Genomic DNA, 20,527 nt, shown 5'->3' with positions numbered 1-20,527 from the left:
ACCCCTCCTCAGCTTCCCATGTGCAAATAGGGAATTACAAAAACAAGCAAACTGATGCTTTTGAGGTTGAAACGAAGCATTAAAGGGAAGTGTGGGGATAGTCTCAGTTGATGGACAGTGAGTGAGGTGACTCACTCAGAACACTTGTTTTTCTATGCTGTTAAAGTTTATCTTGTCTTCACCTATATCAGATCTACTTTAAGGATTGATTTATTATAGTTACAAGAGTAGGTGGTTATCCTCGGATTGAACTTGAGAGTGTTAATGTGAGCTTCCTTTTAGCAAAAGGGGTGATTTCTTTGAGAAGAGAGGGTGATGGGAGAGCTGAAACAGGAAGTGCCTCTGTCTTCCCAAGAACCCCGCACATTCCCAGACGTGGCCCATGGGCTCCCTTGTTCCATGGCAAGAGATGGGACTCTGGTTTTCCCCTTATCAGTGGAAGCACTGAGCCAGGATTAAAGCCCCACAGGCAAAAGTCCTCCTCTTCTCTGGATGCTCACTTCAAATTCCTCCTGCCATTCCTTAAAAGTGACTTGTTCCCCAGGCTTCCTTCCTAGCCCTGCTTCTCTTCTTGTGCCATACCAGTGTTTCCTTTTTTTTTTTTTTTTCTTAAGATTTTATATATTTGTTCATGAGAGACACAGAGAGAGAGAGGCAGAGACAAAGGCAGAGGGAGAAGCAGGCTTCCCACGGGGGAACCCAATGCAGGACAGCAGCCCAGGACCCTGGGATCACAGGCAGATGCTCAACCACTGAGCCACCCAGGTGGGCCCACACCAGTGTTTCCAAAACCACATGCAATTATTTGGGAAGCTTGGGGCAAAACACAATAAAGTGTATTCCTTTGGCCAGGATCTCATGTCTCCGAATCTTTACTTGGCCAACGTTTTTGAGAATTTCAAGGAGAATGCTGCTTATCTCCAAATTCGTCTCTTCTCCTTCCCCTAAACCTGCCCTGTCTTGAAGAATGGCTCATCACACACCAGGTTTCCCAAGCCACAGATCTGGGATTCACCTTGGATTCTGCTGCTTCCCATAAGCCCAGAATTCCCTCTGGATAGAATGAAGATTATTCCTTGTTGTAATACTTATTTATTTAACAAATATTTGCTGAGCATACTTTAGATAGTATCTGGCTTGAGAGGCTTACCCTATAATCCCAAGGACAGGACCCATACACACGAAAAGGTCAGTCACAACCTGAGCTGTATCACAAGGTAATAAATAAATATGCATTACAGATAATATGCTGCAGGCTCATGGAGAAACATCTTTGTGGGCTGAAGAGGTCAGGCAAGGAGTCAGGGAAGTACTGTTCTGTTGCTTGGAAACAGCTTTCCTAATGGAAGGTAATTTAAAGTGGCTATCCAAGGGGCCTCGGAGGATGTGAACACTGGAAGACATGTAAGCAGTCATTTGCCAATACTCTCATTTTACACAAGGAAGCTGAGACACCCCCAGCCCTACCTCCACCCCGACCCCCTCACCCCCTACCACCAGAGACCAAATGATAGATGAATGAATGCAGTTAAGCTGCATTTATTCAGTATTTATTGAGTGCCCACTGCATGCAAAGGCATAGCAGAGGCTACAGTCATGCAAAACAGCAGGCAAAGTGAGAGTAATTCTCAAAGGGCACATGCTGTCTAGTAAGAAACTGACCTGTGTCAAAGCAGCTCAGGAGCAGGGCTGTGATGGCAAAGTTGTGGGACCCACTGGTGGTTATAATCTGGGTTACTAGTCCTTCCACTTACCCTTGAAAATACAAGAATTAAAAGAGTTAATCACAGGTTAGTTATTTCTGCTTGGTGAGTAATGAGGGTGGAAGAAGTCACTACCACCCACAGTGCCCGGTCATCCCATCAGATCTCCAGGCAGGAGATGCTGAAGAAATCTTTAATGTGTCCATTCAAGGGAAGGTGACGTGGCCTGAATTATTGTGAAGTGGAAACACTGCAGGTTGGTATTAGGACAACAGACAGGGCTGGGGGAAAGTATCACCTTCAGGGTTGTTTTTGGTTTGTTTGTTTGTTTTTTCCCTGCTTCTAATTGAGTTATTTTCTAAATGTCCCTCTAACAAATTCAGAGAAAGGAACTTCCATAGTCACAGCCTAATCTTAGGAAGACAATGACATGGGGTTTTCTTTTTTGTTTGTTTGTTTCTTTTTTTGTTTTGTTTTGTTTTTTTTTAAACTTTTTTTTTTTTATCTTTATTTATTTATGATAGTCACAGAGAGAGAGAAAGAGGCAGAGACATAGGCAGAGGGAGAAGCAGGCTCCATGCACGGGGAGCCCGATGTGGGATTCGATTCCGGGTCTCCAGGATCGCGCCCTGGGCCAAAGGCAGGCGCCAAACCGCTGCGCCACCCAGGGATCCCAAGGGAAGCCTAACAGGAAAAGCTAACCAAAGGGGTGAAAAATACATTTATCTTCCTGAAAATGAAGGCACACTCCTGGAGAAATTGCCGAAGACAGGAAAAAAGTCACAGCTGTAGATAAACAGGAACTGGTTTTGCAATCCCAGGAGAGGAGAGATTTCCAATTCTGTGCTTTCTGGATGCCTGGCAGGAGTCTGAAGTAATCTTATTTCTCATTGTTTGTAGAATCTCCAAAGTCGGTCCTGAAAGTGGCCTCATTGTCTTAGTCCCCCTGTTCATGCCCTGAGCATCTGTGTGCTCCCAGCACAGCTTGAAATTAGTGTACTTTTTCATCTTTGTCTTTAGTTTTTCAACAAGCCAGGAGAGAACCCTGGGGACCAGAAGGGCCTGCGCACTGGACTGATGTCGGGAGCCTGAGGCGGGGCTTCATTATCCTGGCCCGGCCTGGCTTTGCATGCAGAGAACAACCTGTCCCTAGAGAGGAGTTTTAAAATAATAATATGTAGTGTGAGATGAGATCATAGATATGAAAGCTCTTCTTTGAAGTTAAAAAATTATCAGCCTACAAATGGGCAGTACTGAGATTACTTATTAATGAATGTATTTGATACTGTCTTTGTCCAGCTCCTAGGCAGATTTGCATGCATTCGTTTTTTTTTTTTTTTCATGCATTCATTTAAAAACACAATCATCAGCGTTATGGGTTATAGACTAACATAGAAATCTAATGACTAATAAACACTAATACTTACAGAGCTGTACAGAGGAGGCCACATGGCCGATCTATTTCATCACCAACCAAAAGGAATTAAAAATTGATATCACAAGAGACTCTCTTCCTTCCCTACAGTGTGAGAGACAAAGGAATGCCTGGGGGTGGGGGCAGGGGATGCTCTTCCCTCTCCTGCCTGCTAAGTGTCAAAAAGGATGGGAACTCCCAACGGAGCCCTCCCAACCCGGCAGTCACAAATTACTTAGCAAACACCAGCTCAGGAAAGGTGAGTGTTGAATAGCATTGTGAGGTGACCTGCTAAGGAATTTTTAAGCAGAAGGGCTATAGAGTTTAGCATACAATCCTATAGTCTTGCAATATATGACTCACTAACCCTTGTTGTGTTTGACATTCCTTGTCAAGTGGGGAACAGCACGGGTATCCCCAGCACCTAGCATAATGCCTGGCACAAAGCAGGTGTTCAATAAGTATTTTGTAAGATGAATGAATAATTGAAAAACTTGAATCTGTTCAGCAGCCAGTCCAGTGCCACAAAATCCCAATCTCCCCATCACCATACATTCTTCATAGGCCACTCTGGCGTCCTCTGATTCACACCTATAAAATTCTGAACTGCACAATGATGGGAATGTAGAGCTCAAGACATACAAAAGTGCTGGAAGGTCTAGAGGCCTATTGTGGGTCCACTGCCTTGTTCTCACTTTCCCCACCCAGCACCATGTTGCAAGCTTAGTATGGCCATCGTGCACTCTGTAAAGGTGGGGTCCTGCCCCACTCTGCCTTTGACCCATCTGAGGATTTGACACGTATGCCTCCTGTGCAATCCCACCCAACAAGCATTTTTAAGAATCCAACTGCATATGTTATGCCATGCCAGGCGCAGTGGAGAAGAGCAGAAATTAGAAAATATGACCCCTGATCTCAAGAGCTAAGGTTATAGTAAGGGAAACTCTGCATTATCCTTTACTTATTCTACAAGTGTTTGTTGGGCATTATGTGCTAAGTACTGTTCTAAGTGCTGAGGATTCAATGTCAAGAACTTCCCTGCTCTTATGATGCTGATAGTCCAAATGGAGAAGACAAAAAGTAATCATACAGACAGATACATGATACAAATTCAGATAAGTCCTGTTAAAATGAAATGGGTCATGGAGAAACTATTTTATCTGAAATCTTAATAACAAGACTTGAGAACAGAGTTCCAGCCAGAGGGAAGAGCAAGTTCAAAGTCGTGCAGGTGGGAACTCAAACTTGAAGAGTTCAGTAATACTGGCTGTCTGTTCACACCATGCCCTTCACAATTTCCCTTTGGGAGCAGACATGGGGTTGGATGTAAGACAATCTACCTTAGGGAAGCTACAGCATCCTACATGGGCACTAAATTTGACTAGATTTGTTCAATTCATTTGGAGGAGGTAAAGCCCACGTCTTCTCCTGCAGAGCTCTTTTTGGATTGAGCAGTGAAAAATCGATAAGATCCACAGACAGGCACTCAGGAACCACAGAAGGTTGCAGGTAGTAGGTGACTTTGGGAAGTGACACTGAAACTGCCACTACAGTATAGAAAGAATCTGGGATGAGTGTTAGGAGCAGGTGGCCATTTCCTCCATGCAGGTGATGTTTTTGCAAAAGGGAGCAACGCTTTGATCTGTGTAGGATGGGAGGCATTTTCCAAATTCCATCTAGGACAACATGGTATTCTGTGTGGCTCTCAGTTTCTGTGAAGCAAGAAGCAGTGAAATAAACCACATGGAAGAACAAGAAACAAGAAGAACTGGTGCTCCCTACAATGCCACAGAGGCAGGTTAGTTCACATCAAGACAGGGATCCAATCGGCTCGCTGAAGACAGAGGTACCAGGTGAGCACAAGGAGGTCACGCTTTGGTGTGTATTTGTTTGAGCCATTTTTCAGAATTATTTCACATCAGAGACTCTTTGTACAAGCTTGCAATCATCCTGAATATAAGATGTTTATTGAATGGTATAAAATATAATGCACATCAATGAATCAGTCATGTGGTTTCTCTACAAGGGGGTATCATTAGTAAGACTTCTGTCGATAATATAATCACAACCCCTCCCTCTAAGGATTAAATTTTAAATGTATCCTTCCAGCAAAGGCACGATGAATTGAAAAAAAGAAGAAAAAAAAGGTGATACAATGACGTCTTCTAAAATGAAAGACTTATTAAACCCTCACCTGGGTTACACAGTTCTCACTAACAAGCTTAAGCATTGCTTTCGTTCTATGTGATTTATTTTCATGGGAGCTAATAGACTGGTGGGGGGTTTCCACCATTTTATTTGTGAAGCAGAAAACTGTGTTATGATTCTTAGATCAGACACAGGGAGGCAGCAGTGAGCCAACGAGGCGTCTAAACAATGGCAACCGCTGAAAGTTTGGATGTTGAGAAGCAGCCTGGCTGTTTAAAATCATTTACCCGAACAGAAACACTTTTTTTTAAAAGGCTTTAGGGACACCTGAGCGGCTCAGTGGTTGAGCGTCTGCCTCTGGCTCAGGTCGTGATCCCAGGGGCCTGGGATCGAATCCTGCATGGGGCTCCCTGTGAGGAGCCTGCTTCTCCCTCTGCCTATGTCTCTGCGTCTCTGTGTTCTGTGTCTCTCATGAATAAACAAAATCTTTTTTAAAAAAGAAGACTTTAAACATTAGAAGAATTTACTGTTGTAGCTTATGTTTTCTGTTCCCTGTTAGTGCTTGATTTCCTTACCTCCCAAATGTTTTTTGCTGTTCCTACTGACGATTTTCTGTTTTAAGATTTTTCTTATTTCTAAGGCATCTCCACACCCAACGTGGGGCTCGAACTTACCACCCTGAGATCATAAGTTTCCTATGCTGTACTACTGAGTGAGCCAGTGGATCAGGATGTCCCTAGCCCAATAGCCCAGAAAGCAAGCTCCCCGAGGTGCACAAGTAACAAGGACCCCTCCTGGGGGAGCCTCCTGACAGCGCCCCTCAGGGCAAATTGGTTTCCAAGGGCGCCTCCTTAAAGGGGAGAACACAGGGCACTTCCTCTTCCTCCCCAAAGAGGAGTCTTCTCATTCCTGCCCATCTGAGAACTGACTGGGCACCGCAGACTGGTACCACAGCCAGTCTGTCTTTAACCCCCAAGTGAGGGTGAGAGAGACGCCTGGAAGCAAAGGATGGGGGTGTTTACTGAGAGCAGGCTGGTCGAGCCCAAGGGGATATTGGGAATGACACCCCAGCAAAAGGGAGGGGCTGGGCTCACTCCCCACGTGGCTCTGGAGCAGCCCCCAAGGAGCACCCAGGACAGTCCTCCCTTGCTGCGCCTCACAACAGGCCTTTGTTAGGCCGGCAGGCTGGAGTTTATTTTTAGGCTCCTCCCAGGCTGCCCTGCTGGCTCTGGCCCTGGGCTTCCCCTCGCCCAGCTGTTGCTTCTGCTTGCCCAATCCCTGGCCCAGCAGTTGCTTCTGCTTGCCCAATCCTTGACCCACGGGGCGGGGGCTGTGCTTCCCTCTGCCCTTGTCTAGCGTGACAAGCCACAGGAGTGATGGTAGCTGGGGAAGGTGGCACCTGGGCTGAGGTCCCTCCTTGTACCCACATCCCCGTGCCCAGCCCAGCCCCAAAGAGGCCAACCTTCCCTCATCTCACTGTGGACCTCCAACCCAGGCCTGTCTTTCTTTCTTTCTTTCTTTCTTTCTTTCTTTCTTTCTTTCTTTCTTTCTTTCTTTCTTTCTTTCTTTTTCTTTCTTTCTTTCTTTCTTTCTTTCTTTCTTTCTTTCTTTCTTTCTTTTCCTTTCTTTCTTTCTCTTTCTTTCTTTCTTTCCCTTTCTTTCTTTCTTTCTTTCTCTTCTTTCTTTCAGGTTTTATTTATTTATTCATGAGAGACAGAGACATAGGCAGAGGAGAAGCAGGCTCCCTGTGGGGAGCCCCATGGGGGACTTGATTCCAGGACCTGGGGATCATGACTTGAGCCAGGGGAAGACACTCAACCACTGAACCACCCAGATTCCCCAACCCAGGCATTTCTAAATCGCAGCCTCCCTGACTAACATGGGTAGGTGGCCTGATTGCCTAGAGCATCCTGAAATGCTAGGCCCTCCTTACTGCTCTTTGAGGATGGACCCTTTCTCCCAGGGTCATCAAGGGGAAGGACACAGCCTAGAATGAAACTCTAAAGCCTGCCCTCCTTTCTGGGCGCCTACACCCGCAGACTATATCTGATGGAAAGGGTTCCTGGATGGGTCATATTTTAGACGGGTCATATTTTAAATTGTTTTCTTCCTTCCAGTGTTGTCTCTCTGGACAAATCCAGGCATAATTTTACACTTCTGATGTTTTGAGCATGGTTGTAGCCCTACTGAACCTGCAACTGCAAGCTTCCCTGTGTGTATTTTTAAATCTGCACAGAAGCAGAGATTGCCTATGGGAAATAGGCAGTTTGTGTTTGTGTTTTTAATTTCTACCCTTCTGCATTGTTTTTACCTTTTCCCAAGACATGAATTATTTCATCATGTTTGAAAAGGAAAGAATGAGGACAGCTCTGAGTAAAGTCAGGGCCTTTGCCATGTTGGATACACCCTCTGCCAGAAAAGCACAGCAGGTTTTTTTCTCTTCCATTCTTAAAAATATGCTTCAATTCTTGTTTCTACTGTTGTAGTCTCCTTTGCTAAAAGAATATAAATGCCAGTCCTGTCCTCAGGGCTTCCTAGTTGCCCAGCGTCCTGCCCGCCCTCCCATCCCCCATCCCCACACACTGCATTTTTCCTCTTTTTCAGAAGCATGATGCTATCAGGCCCAACAATTGGCCAGGGAGGAACTCACTACAGACAGGACCACTCAGAAAGACGGTAAGATAAGTCCACGTTGTATATGATACTTTGAAAAGCAAATTGTCAGGAGAGTCGGAGAGAACTGGCTCCTCTTTATTTTAACACTTTGTCCTTTGATTTGCATTCTCTCTGTAATCCATTCAGCCTCTAAACACTCCCTGAACACCCACCCTGTGCTTGGCTCTCTGCAGTTCCTGGATTACCAAGGGAGGGAGCCACACCCTGCACCCAGAGGACCACACATTCTGTGTGGGATACAGCTAAGTGGTGAGTGGGTGGGGGCCACAGAGCACCGAGCCTTGCCCAGTCCTGCCAGCCTGGAAGCCTTGCCCGGTCCTTCCAGGTCCTGGAAGGTTCTCAGGAGGAGGAGATGCCTGAGCTGAGTCTTAATGGACTAGTTGGCCACGCAGAAAATGAGAAAGGCCATTCCCCAGGTGGGAAACATGGCATAGTGACAGGGTCCTTCTGTCATTGAGCTTTTCTATACATCATGGCCCCATTCTGAACACTTGGCATGTGCCCTACACTTAGTTCTCACAACCCTGTGGGGCAAGTGCTCTTATGACTTCATTTTATTTTTTTTTAAGATTTTATTTATTTATTCATGAGAGACACAGAGAGAGTGAGAGTGAGAGAGAGAGAGAGAGAGAGAGAGAGGCAGAGACACAGGCAGAGGGAGAAGCAGGCTCCATGCACCGGGAGCCTAACCTGGGACTCGATTTCTGGTCTCCAGGATCGCGCCCTGGGCCAAAGGCAGGCGCTAAACCGCTGCGCTACCCAGGGATCACCATTCCCTTATTTTCAATGTGCATGTCTTTAGGCCTGAAATTATCTCTTGTATATAGCATGTAAATGGGTCTTGTTGTTTTTTTTTTAATATTTATTTATTCATGAGAGACACAGAGAGAGAGAGAAGGGCAGAGACACAGGCAGAGGGAGAAGCAGGCTCCATGCAAGGAGCCCGATATGGGACTCGATCCTGGGACTCCAGGGTCACACCCTGGGCAGACGATGGGCACCAAACCACTGAACCATCCAGGGATCCCTTATGACTTCATTTTATTTATTTATTTTTTAAAGATTTTATTTATTCATTCATGAGAGACAGAGACACAGGCAGAGGGAGAAGCAGGCTCCATGCAGGGAGCCGGATGTGGGACTCGATCCCGGGTCTCCAGGATCATGCCCTGGGCTGCAGGAGGCGCCAAACCGCTGAGCCACCCGGGCTGCCCATGACTTCATTTTAAAGCTCAGGTCCCTGAGGCACAGAGGATGGAGTGACTTTTCGAGGTCATGCACTGAGTGAGTGGTGCAGTCAGGATTTGAACTGAGGGAGTCTTGCTTCAGAGCCCTTGCTCTAACCCCCAATGATCCTCCAGTTTGGGTCATTCTGGAAGTGAGAAGTGGCTGGAACAGAGTTGCAGAAGCTGGGTGGAAAGGTGGGCAAAAGCCACAGGATGCTAGGGGGCCCAAATTTTATACTGATAATGGGGAGATGATTGGAAACAATGGGGAGTTGTTATCAGATTTGGGTTTTAGAGAGATCTGTGTTTCTGGAAGGATTGATGGGGCAAAGCTAGGGCAGCAGTAAGGTGGCTGTGAGCCATCTGATGCAAATGAGGCTGTCAAGCCAGGTGGAGAAGGCAGATGAATCTGAGCTCTACTGAGAAGACAAGGTCTGATGCTCAGCACCCAGTTTAGGTGACTGGATGGGGCGGGGGTGCTCTGCTCAGGTATGCTGGGAAAACGGCAATAATAAGATCAGGCTGTGAAGGAAGAGGAGGAGCCAATCAGGGGCCTCCATGTGGACAGAAGGACCCTAATTAGGTCAGTGGCCGGAGGATTGGAAAGGAGGAAGCATGTACCAGAGATCATTTTAAAGCGGGCATTCTTTACTTGGAAAGAACTCAAGGGGGTTGTAAACTTGTAGGGGGGAAATATTATATCTTTATTTTTACTTTTCTCTTACTAAAATGTGTTTTATTCTCTGATGATTAATATAAGAACACTACTGTAGCAACGTTAGCAATATTTATGGCTTTGTCCTTAACAGAAATTACAGATTTTTCACATCACGTTTCACTGAGAATCTGAGTATTGTTTGTGTTCATCATTACTTGAAAATGATGGTAATTAGACCTGACATTGGATCTGAGTATTTAATAGTATATTAGTGCATTATTACATGTGTTACCATACCAAAACTTTTTATAACTTTGGAAACTATATTTTCAAAAAATTATTCCTTTTGTGATCCTTTGTATTGTTTCATGCTCTAAAAAGCATTATTCTTGAAGCAATCCAAAGTCTTCCCCACACAGTCAAGAGGCTTCATGGTTCAAAAAAAAAAAAAAAGGTTAGGAACACCTAACTGAAAGGTAAATAAGTAATGCTTGTTAATGATTGGCGATGAGGTGTGAGGGGGAAGGAGGAAAGCGTGGAGTCTTCAAGAGTACCTTAGCAATCAACGGTGGCACCTTCTACCCTGGAGAACATGGGTAAGGAGAGGTTTAGGAAGGATGTGAAGGAAGATCTTCGTTTGTGAAGGTGTTAGGTACAAGAAGCAGTTGGAGCTCTCTGGTGGCAAGCTGGAAATGTGGCTACAAAGTTCAGGAGCAACCGCGGGAATAGAAATCTCATTGCGGAGTCCACAGCAGAGATTTGTGAGAGAGCAAACAGGCACATCCAGGAAGAGTGTGTGGGATGGGAAACCAATGGTCTGAGCCAAAGCCTGGGGGACACTGGCAGGGAACCCAGGAACCCAGGAAGCAGAGGAGGCAACAAAAGAGACGGAGATCAAGTGGTCCAAGGGGAAGGAGGTGAATGGGGAGAACTGGCCATGGGGGCCAGAACAGAAAGGATGCAGGAGAGGGTGGTGAAGACATTGGCAGAGGCAATGGAGAGGCCTCATTAGATGAAGACTAATCCGAGGCCAGAGGCCAGCAGTGGCAAGTCTAGGGGACGATTCCCAAAAGCTGCAAGAAACCAGATCTCAATGCAATGAGGAATGAGGAAGCGGAGGCCCTATATCTGAGCTTGTCTTTCAAAACATTTAATGAGGAGAGAGGGCAAGAGTCAGGAAGCCTCTAAAACAGAGGAAGGCAGGGGGTGGGGGACAGAGTCAAGGGATGACATTTTGAGCATGCTTGTTGTGTGACAGGGAAAAGCCAGCAAGGAGCAGGAACATGCTCATCCAGAGGTGGGGACATCAGTGGGGAGAGAGAGTCGCTGGAAGAGGTGGGTGAGTAGGGTCAGAGGCCAGGGGCCATCAGTGTACAGATGCAGGGAATGAGAAGGGCCATCCACTCCCCTTCTGAGACAAAGGATGGTGTGTACAACAGAACACACAGATCCATCTGGGAGAGGTGAGAAGGAAAAGCCAAGGCATTCCCTCATTCCTGTTTTCTCCTGATAGAAGTAGGTCCAGGCTTGTGTGCCTGTTCGGGAGGAGGGCCTGTTTAAGAAAAAACACACAATTTACAAAATCAAAGTGAGGGACAAAGTGGATATTGTTTAGAATGAGAAAAGAAATCACACAAATTATATGATTTATATTTGTTGACTGACATGTCCCTACAATACTTTATTTTCCCCTACACGTATGGCTATAGACTCTGATCATCTCTAAAGTGAAAATAACTTTGTAATATTTTCTAAAGAGAGAGTAGAAGAAGAATTCAATTATTTCTTCTCATGTGCTTGGTTTAAATTTATTTCTCTACTATTGATGGGTGGGATGCATAAAGCTCACAACTTCACACACAGACCACCTGCTGTTTGTGGTACTGCTATGGGGTTCTGGTCTGCAAATGCAGGAATTACAATTCTCTCTAATGTGATTCCCATTAAAAAAGGAAAAAACAAGTTTAAAAGTGTCTTAGCTTAAGCTGCTATAACAGAATAGCCTAAACTGGGTGGCTTAAACAACAGACATTTATTTCTCACAAGTCTCACTAGAGACCATGAAGTCTGAGATCAGGTGCCAGCAGGGTCAGATTCTGGTCAGAGCCCTCTTCCTGTCTTGCAGATGGCTGCCTTCTCACTGTATGCTCACACGGCAAAGAGAAAAAGAGCAAGGTCTCCAGTCTCTCTCTCTCTCTCTCTCTCTTTTTTTTTAAAGGTTTTATTTATTTATTCATGAGAGAGACACAGAGAGAGGAAGAGACATCAATGGAGGGAGAAGCTGATGTGGGACTTGATCCCAGGACCATCACGCCCTGAGCCGGAGGCAGGAGCTTAACCACTTAGCCACCCAGATGCCCCACATTCCTGTTTTTATGTTATCAAGCCAGTCAGATTATTTTCCAGTGGCTCATAGGACTCAGATCATGTGTCATTCAGACTTACACTTTGGATCACACCCTGAGCTGAAGGCAGATGCTCAATCACTGAACCACCCAAGTGCCCCTCTTCGGTCTCTTCTTAGAAGGCCACTCACTCCATCATAAGGACCCTACCCTCATGACCACATCTAAACTGAGTTAGAAGGCCCCATCTCTCAATACCATCATGTTGGGTGTTAGGACTTCAACATAAAAAGGGGGGAAAGTCACATAAACATTCAATCCATCAAAATGCATTAATAATTATTAATGTTGCATTATCTAGTATGTTCCTGACAGGGAAGGATTGCTGCCTTGACTATGCCCTGAGAACCAAATCCTCTACTTACAATTTTATATATCAAAGGATTACAAGAACTTTCTAACTTTCCAGAAGACCAACTTCTGGCTCTGTACATTTCAAACCCTGGTTTCCCCTCTACCCCCGCACATCTGCTGTCACCCTATATGGGGCACATTCCCTTCACCAGGTCCTACCCTGAACCTATGGCATGTGCAGTAGGTGGTAGGAGGCCTGGAAGCTGCCTCTACACTGTGATGGCCAGCAGTGACTGAAACTGGTGTGGAAGTGACCAAACACATAGACATTCCCCACTAACCTCAAACTAAATGTGTCTCCAACTTTATTTCCTTAGCTGAATCCCCAGATCCCCAAAGCCACCTCAATGCTACGTAATATTGACGTCTTAACCAGTGCAATTAAATATCTTATTTTAGGGGCACCTGGGTGGTTCAGTCGGTTAAGTGTCTGCCCTCAGCTCAGATCATGATCCCAGGGTCCTGGGATCAAGCCCCACTTTGGGCTCCCTGTCAGCTGGGAGCCTGCTTCTCCCTCTCCCTCTGCCTCTGCTCCCCCTGCTTATGCTCTCTCTCTCTAATAAAAAATAAAATCTTTTAAAAATTATCCTACTTTAAAAAAATATGTATCTTACTTTCGCAAACTTGATAAAAGCACCACATGAACACATTGCTAGGGCCTGTCTGAGGGCCCAGGAAGTGAGTGACTTCACCAAGCAAGGGGCATTCCCTTCAAGGTGATTCTATCTCTGCCTCGAGGGCACAGGCTGTGAAGGAGAGAGGTGAGAGCAATGATGAGACAGCTATTTAAACTAGCTGACTATTGTGTAGTGTCTATCAGGGGATATGTTACTTTGTAGTAAGTCATTTAATCCTTTTAATGGCCCTGTGATATTGGTACTATGAAAATCTTCCTTTTACAGATAAGGAAACTGAGTCATAGAGACATTAAGTAACTTGTCCAGCACCACACATATAGTAAGTGCCAGACCTAGGATTTGAATCCAGGCAATCCGGCTCAAACTTGTACCCAGTATAGGAAGCAGCCTCTCCACAGCATAGCTCACAACCTCCACTCCCTTCCTAGGATTCTATAGGCCCACCTATAACTTTCTGACAGTATATATTTTACTTATTTGCCTATTTTCCATTCCTTGCTACTAAAATATAAACTATCTGAGGGCAGAGCTGTTTATTTTCCTCACTGCTGTATCCCTACACCTGCAATATTGCTTAGCCCACAGTGGATATATACTAAATATTTTCTGTTTTTTATAAATTCTTTTTTTTTAAGATTTTATTTATTTATTCATGAGAGATACACAGAGAGAGGCAGAGACACAGGCAGAGGGAGAAGCAGGCTCCATGCAGGGAGCCCGATGCGGAACTCAGTTCCAGGACCCGCGATCATGACCCTGAGCTGAAAGCAGACGCTCAACCACTGAGCCACCCAGGTGCACCTATTTATCATAAATTCTTTAGTATTCTTCTAAACTTTTTTTAAAAATATTTTATTTATTTATTTGAAAGAGAGAGAGCATGAATGAGGGAGGGAGGGAGGGAGGAGGGACAGAGGGAGAGGGAGAAGCAGACTCCCTGCTGAGCAGGGAGCCCAGATATGGGGTTCCATTCCAGGACCCTGAGATCATGACCTTAGCTGAAGCCAGATGCTTAACCAACCGAGCCACCCAGGCACCTCTATTCTTCTAAACTCTTAAAGAGGTAATCTATTTGGGGGAAAAAAAAGAAGTAATCTATTTGGAAAACTGCAGAAGAAAGTGAAAATAAGAAATACATACCAAAAAATGGGGAAATTTTGGCCCACATGAAATCCGGGGTGGAGGAATGAATCTTACTATTTTTAATATATATAATGTATTCAATACAGCTCTGTTCTAAGTGTCTGTGATTCGTGTTATCCAGTTCCATGTGTCTCACGTCAGGTTGGTTATACAAGCAATCAATTAGGAGTGATCAGATGGTCTTGAATTGCAGGTCCTCTTGAGTGCCCGGTTGAAGTATGAAATTCAAAATTTGTATTAGCACCTGACTGCATGATTGTGTGTTATGTGATTTTCTCCAGTAAAACTTGGGGCCAAAGAAAACAGATGGATCCAAAGTTGAGGATTTGTTGACTGGCTGTGCCATTAAGTCAAAGGTAAAGAGCTTATATCTGATAATGAGAATGTCCTTCAAACCAAGAGGGTTGGAGGCTATTAGTTGGGGAGGCTGAAGGCCAGATGCCTTGGCAAGACTGAAAATGAGGGGGTGGGTACCTGAGGGGCTCAGTCGGTTAAGCAGCTGACTCTCAATTTCTGCCCAGGTCATGATCTCAGGGTCCTGAGATTAAGCCCCATGTCAGACCCCAAGCTCAGCAGGGAATCGCTTCAGGATTCTGTTTCTTGCTCTGCTCCTCTCCCTGCTCACTCTCTCGTTAAATAAATAAATAAATAAATAAATAAATAAATAAATAAATAAATAAATCTTTAAAAAAAAAAAAAAAGACTAAGATGGGAGGGATGGTGGTTAGGGGAGGAAGGGTATAGGGTTGAGGTCAGAGTGGAATTTCAAAGTTTAAGATGCCAGAGGTGAAACAGTTCTAGGTGATGACAAGGTCTTGTAACAGGATAGGAGATATTGATGACAAGTGAACAGAGCTCTCAAATGAGTCATAGGATATGAGAAAATTCGATATTATATTGAAGTAGGCACTAATGCGTAAGTTTATTAGCTTGAGCAATGATTTGTAAACTGTAAAGCCAGCCTTAAATATCATATAGTATTTAAATATCACCTTCTCTAATAATCTACTTTTGATTGACAATACTTTATTTCTGATCTTTCTAAAATAATAATCCTCCCCAAATTAACAAACCAGGATACCTAGCATTATCTCAATTCAGTAGGCTTATAAAGTCAGGGCTGTTTTGCTTGTTGAAGAATTAATTCTGTTCATTTGCAGATAAACACACACCAAAGAAGTATTACTTCATAGCTCCAGATTAAGTCCCTTTTAAGATGATACTGAAGAATCCATATTTCATTAGGTGTTCCAAATATCATAGAAGATCTGTAGTCTCCAAAAGTGCACATTTTAAGGCTACAAGACCCTCAATAAATGCATAAATATAATGTTAAACAATGGTGGGATGGATAAAAGCACTTATATCTCCCAGACACCCTGTCCATGAAGAGCTCCCATTACCAATATAACTGGCTGATTTTCCAAGAAACAAAAAACTTTACTAGGTATTCTCCAGTGGCTTTTAAAAAAGATAATAGAAGCTTGAAATTGGATGTAATGTCCAATGAGGAGTAAGATTTCCACTTCTTTCTCTATCAGGTGCAGCTGGGGATAGGCAAAGAAATGTTTTGTTTGGTTTTTCAGGCTTTTTCATCCAGTACTTAGCCTGAAACATTAAAGAATGATATCAGAAATCCCAGATCAACTGTAGCCAGTGAGGAAATTGATTTTACTTTAAGAGTATTCATCATAAAAGAACCAATTTGTATGTTCATTAAATTCACCTGAAATGATAAGAAGTCTTAAAGAAGTCTTTCAAAGTGGGGGTTTTGTGAAAGGCTTTTGCCCTTGCACCCTTTTTTTTTTTCTTTTAAGATTTATTTATTTATTCATGAGAGACACAGAGACTTAGGCAGAGGGAGAAGCAGGCTCCCCATGGGGAGCCAGATGTGGGACTCGATCCCGGATCCTGGGATCATGCCCTGAGCCTAAGGCAAATGCCCAACCCCTGAGCGACCCAACTTTTTTTTTTTTTAGACTTTATTTATTTATTAATGAGAGACACCGAGAAAGAGGCAGAGACATAGGCAGAGGGAGAAGCAAGTTCCCTGAAGGGAGCAGGATGCAGGACTCAATCCCAAAACCCTGGGATCATGACCTGAGCTGAATGCAGACGCTCACCCACTGAGCCATCTAGGCATCCCACCATTGCACACTTTCTAACCAGGGAGTAACTGAGCAATTTCTTCTCTTCCTGCTTTGGAGGGAAGATGGACAGGACCTGGGTAGTGTAGAAGTTAGAAGTGAAGGAATCCATGCGCCAGATCCTACATGTGAAGTAATTTTTAGATATTTTATGGAGCTAGGGAAACAATTTTGCCCTTTCCATTTTTCCCCTACTGAGTCTTCCATATCTCCAAGACAGATGGAGCACATGTAACAAAACCAACCAAATGCAGAGAATGCAATCTGGGATATTAAAAATAAAATCTTTTCCAAATCTTCACAGGCTCCTTTAAAAACACTTCTACCCAAGTGCTAAAGCAGCTAACAGAGGTGTCTAAAAATGGAAAGAAGAGGTGCCCCAAGGGTTCTTTTTTCAAAACCAGTCAGCATTAATATTTACTTCTCAGGAAGGGCTCTATATACAATCAGCAAATATGACCAAATTTAGTCATATGTGGATTGAAGATGAATATATCCTAGAGAGCTCTCCATTAAGAATCTTTAAATATAACAATGTTGAATCCAATCCAGAACTAAGGCAAACGAGCAAATGCAGCTAATACCCAAGTATAATGTTAATATTTCAACTGGCTCCAAATAAACATTCAGTAACATTATATTATTCAAAGAAATCAGTAAAGAAAATATGATTAGCTGGATTTTGACATTGTATTGTTTGCCCTAAGTATAAACTCCTTATTAGACACCTTGTAGCTTATATTTTACATTTTTGTAGTATTTTAATATTATATTTTCTTAATATTTAAATGTAGGAACCTATCAATCGTGGCTCCTGGGTTTTTAATTTTCTATGTAAAACTAATTTATTCTGAACAGTATGTAATTTCAGATTTTCTAGGGGTAGATTAACCTCACAAAATTGTGTTCAGATATCACTATTCCATTCCATCATCCAAAGAATACATCAATATTCAATTAAATGTAAATAAAATTAATTTTTTCTCCTTTTTTCCACCGGGGTGTATAAGTAAATTGTTTGAAATGTATTACTGATGGAAATTAAATGTAAATTACTTCTTAGTTTGTGGAATCTCTGTGCACTGGAAACTTATCTAGGTGCTGGGGATACTAGCCATGAACAAGGCACAGTCAGGCTAATGGGGGTGGGGGGGGGATTGGGAGGTGGAGAAGACTGGCAACAGCTCTGTAAATAAGCAAATGAATGAAAAGACCATTTCAGACAGTGTTGAGTACTGTGAAGGAAAGGAAATCTGCTAATGGTATAGAGGATGCTGAGAGAGGGTGAGGGGCAGGGAACAGGGTGGTTGGGGAATTGGAGGCAGTCATGTTTGGATCCCTGGAGGGGAAGGAGAGCAATGCAAAGAGCTGGGGGTAGGGATGGGGTACCTTCTGGCAAAGGAAGCGACTAATGCAGGAAGGAGCTTGGTATGCCCCTATGACAGAAGTGTGGCCAGTGGGGCTGGACTTCGGGGAAGAGTAGTGAGAGATGAGATGCGGGTGTTAGGCAGAGCCAGCTTTTGTAGTAAGGATTTGGAGTTTATTCTAAGAGTGAGAGGAAGCCATAGGAACTGACTGCATACTTTTAAAGATCACTCTGTCTCCTGTGAGGCAAATGGATGGGACAAGGGCAGGAATGGAAGCAGGGAGACCAGCTGGATTGATGAGAGAGTCTAGAAGAGCCACAATGGTGACCCCAAGTGGGCTGCTGGCAGTGGCCCTAGTGGAGATGGTGAGAAGTGTTCAAATTCAAAATATATTTTAGAGATACAACCTAAAGGACTTGCTGGTAGTTAACTGCATTTTCCCAAACTAAGTTCTCTCTCTTGAGCCACATTTCCAAAGCTTTTCTGAAACAATTTTAGGTTCTGAGCTCCTTGCGCTTACCTCCCTATGCATATGCATGTAAATGCATGCACACCATTTAGGCCTCAGGAAAATGCCACCCCACCCCCAAACCTCTTAAATCACAGTTGGTCCAAAGGGCTTATCTAGCCTTCCTTCCAATGCATCAAGTACAGATCAGCTGCTTTTCTGTCTGCAGATCTCAGAAATGACTCTCCACACCGCCTTTCCTAGGTCTTGTCACCTTACCATCCATACTCTCCGACAGACTCCTAGGGACATTCCCAATCATTTCATATTTGTGCATGACTTTTCAAAAGCCCAAGACTTCTGCCCCCCCCCTCCCCCCGGGGGATTTTCCTAGAAGCTACAGCAGCCCCAGTAACATTATCAAGGCCCAGCTCAATGCTGGGGTCTTCACCAGCCTCAGTTATGTCACAAAGTGCCATCCTACAGCTGGGAAAACCAGGAATGTAGACATGTTTGCAAATTGTGAAACAATACCCACCTGGGTTTTCAGTCAGGTGAAACTGGGCTCTTAACCTCTTGCTTCTCCAGGAACTGTGGCCCCAAGAACTTGGTTAAGTATCATAATTAGAAAACAACTCTTGGAGGCATATGGGTGGCTCAGTCACTTGAGCGTCCGACTCTTGGTTTCAGTTCAGGTTATGGAGTCAGCTTGTCCTTCTCCCTCTGCACCCCCCTCCCCCAGCTTGCGCTCTCTCTCTCTCTCTCTCTCTCTCTCTATATATATATATATATATATATATATATATATTTTTTTTTTTTTTTAAAACCACAACTCTGGAGCCAGATTGCCTGAAATCGAATCTGAGTGTCACTAGATTTTATTTGCTTGACTTTGGACAAAACACTTCACCTGTCTCTCTGTGCCTCTGTCCATCTGTAATGGGAGATAACAATACCTGCCACTTAAGGTGGGGAGGAAGGGAGGTACTGTGTATAAAGTGCTTAGGACGGCACCTGGCATAGAACAAGTGCAATATAAGTGTTAGCTATCACCCGCATTATCTTCCTGTCTCACCCACCAAGGTGTCACCCTCATTTCTTATTTGTGCATCAAAAATTCAGTTCTATGATTGTGGAGACATTACTCAGCCCCCTGGGGGTGGTGCACGTAGGTAGATGTGGTTAGAAGAGAGCACAGTGGGGTCATTACAGAGGAGCATGGTGGGGCAAAGTGATAAGGTGAGCTCACTGAAGAGACACTTAATAAGTTGTGATTAATTTACTCTGAATAATGCATCCACTTGAAGGCATTTTTAAAGCATTCTTCAGATTAAATTCCCTACCATTCTGAGGCTCATCTCACTGAACAGGAAGTGTGTGGAATGGGCAGGGAGAGCCTGTTTTTTGCAGTAACTCAGAGTTGAGCTTATGCATCTCAAGCTCTTGTCTTCATTTCATTGTTTCACTATAGCTTTTGGGATGTTTGGCAGTTAAGCCAGATTAGCTGTGGTCACAACACATTACAGCAGGTTAAAATGATAAAGTTTTCTTCTTGTTCATGCTAGAAGTCCCCCATGGAAGGGACAAGAAGGTCTTGCTTACTGTGGAATCAGACTGGCAGAGGCCCCATCTCAATAGGCTTCCCGGATCATAGTGGAGAAGAAATGTGACAAACCTTATGTTGGCTCTTGAATTTCTACCTAAAAATGACCCATCATGTTGTTTATATTTCTTTTGTCAGAGTGAGTCATATGGCCATGCTTAGGCTTAAAAGGGAGAGTATGTATGATTTTTCCTACAGGGAAGTGCCTCCAAATACCTGGGGACAAGTTACCACAAGGAGTTAACTGAAAGTTAACAGAAAACCCCTCTAAAAGCAGCTTAAACAATTAAGGGGTTATTTTCTCATACAACAAGAAGTTTGGAGGTGGATCAAGGCTCAAGTTGGTAAATCTGGTAGCTCAAGGAGTCTTCAGGGACCCACTTTATTGCCATCTTTTACTTTTCCATCCTTAGGATATCCACAATATCTCTCCTCGTGGTCACAGGATGGCTGCAGCAGTACCAGCCATCACGTGCAGACCAGTAACATCCAGAGAAGAATACTTAGTGTTTCCTTCCACCAGTCTCATAGTATTAAGAAAAATCTTTCCCAGAACCTCCAGCTTACCTTGGTTCCTATTGACCAGAATTAAATCAG

The sequence above is a fragment of the Vulpes vulpes genome, chromosome 6, assembly GCF_048418805.1.
Source record: "Vulpes vulpes isolate BD-2025 chromosome 6, VulVul3, whole genome shotgun sequence".
In the NCBI taxonomy this organism is placed as follows: Eukaryota; Metazoa; Chordata; class Mammalia; order Carnivora; family Canidae; genus Vulpes; species Vulpes vulpes.
This window is presented reverse-complemented; position numbering follows the sequence as displayed.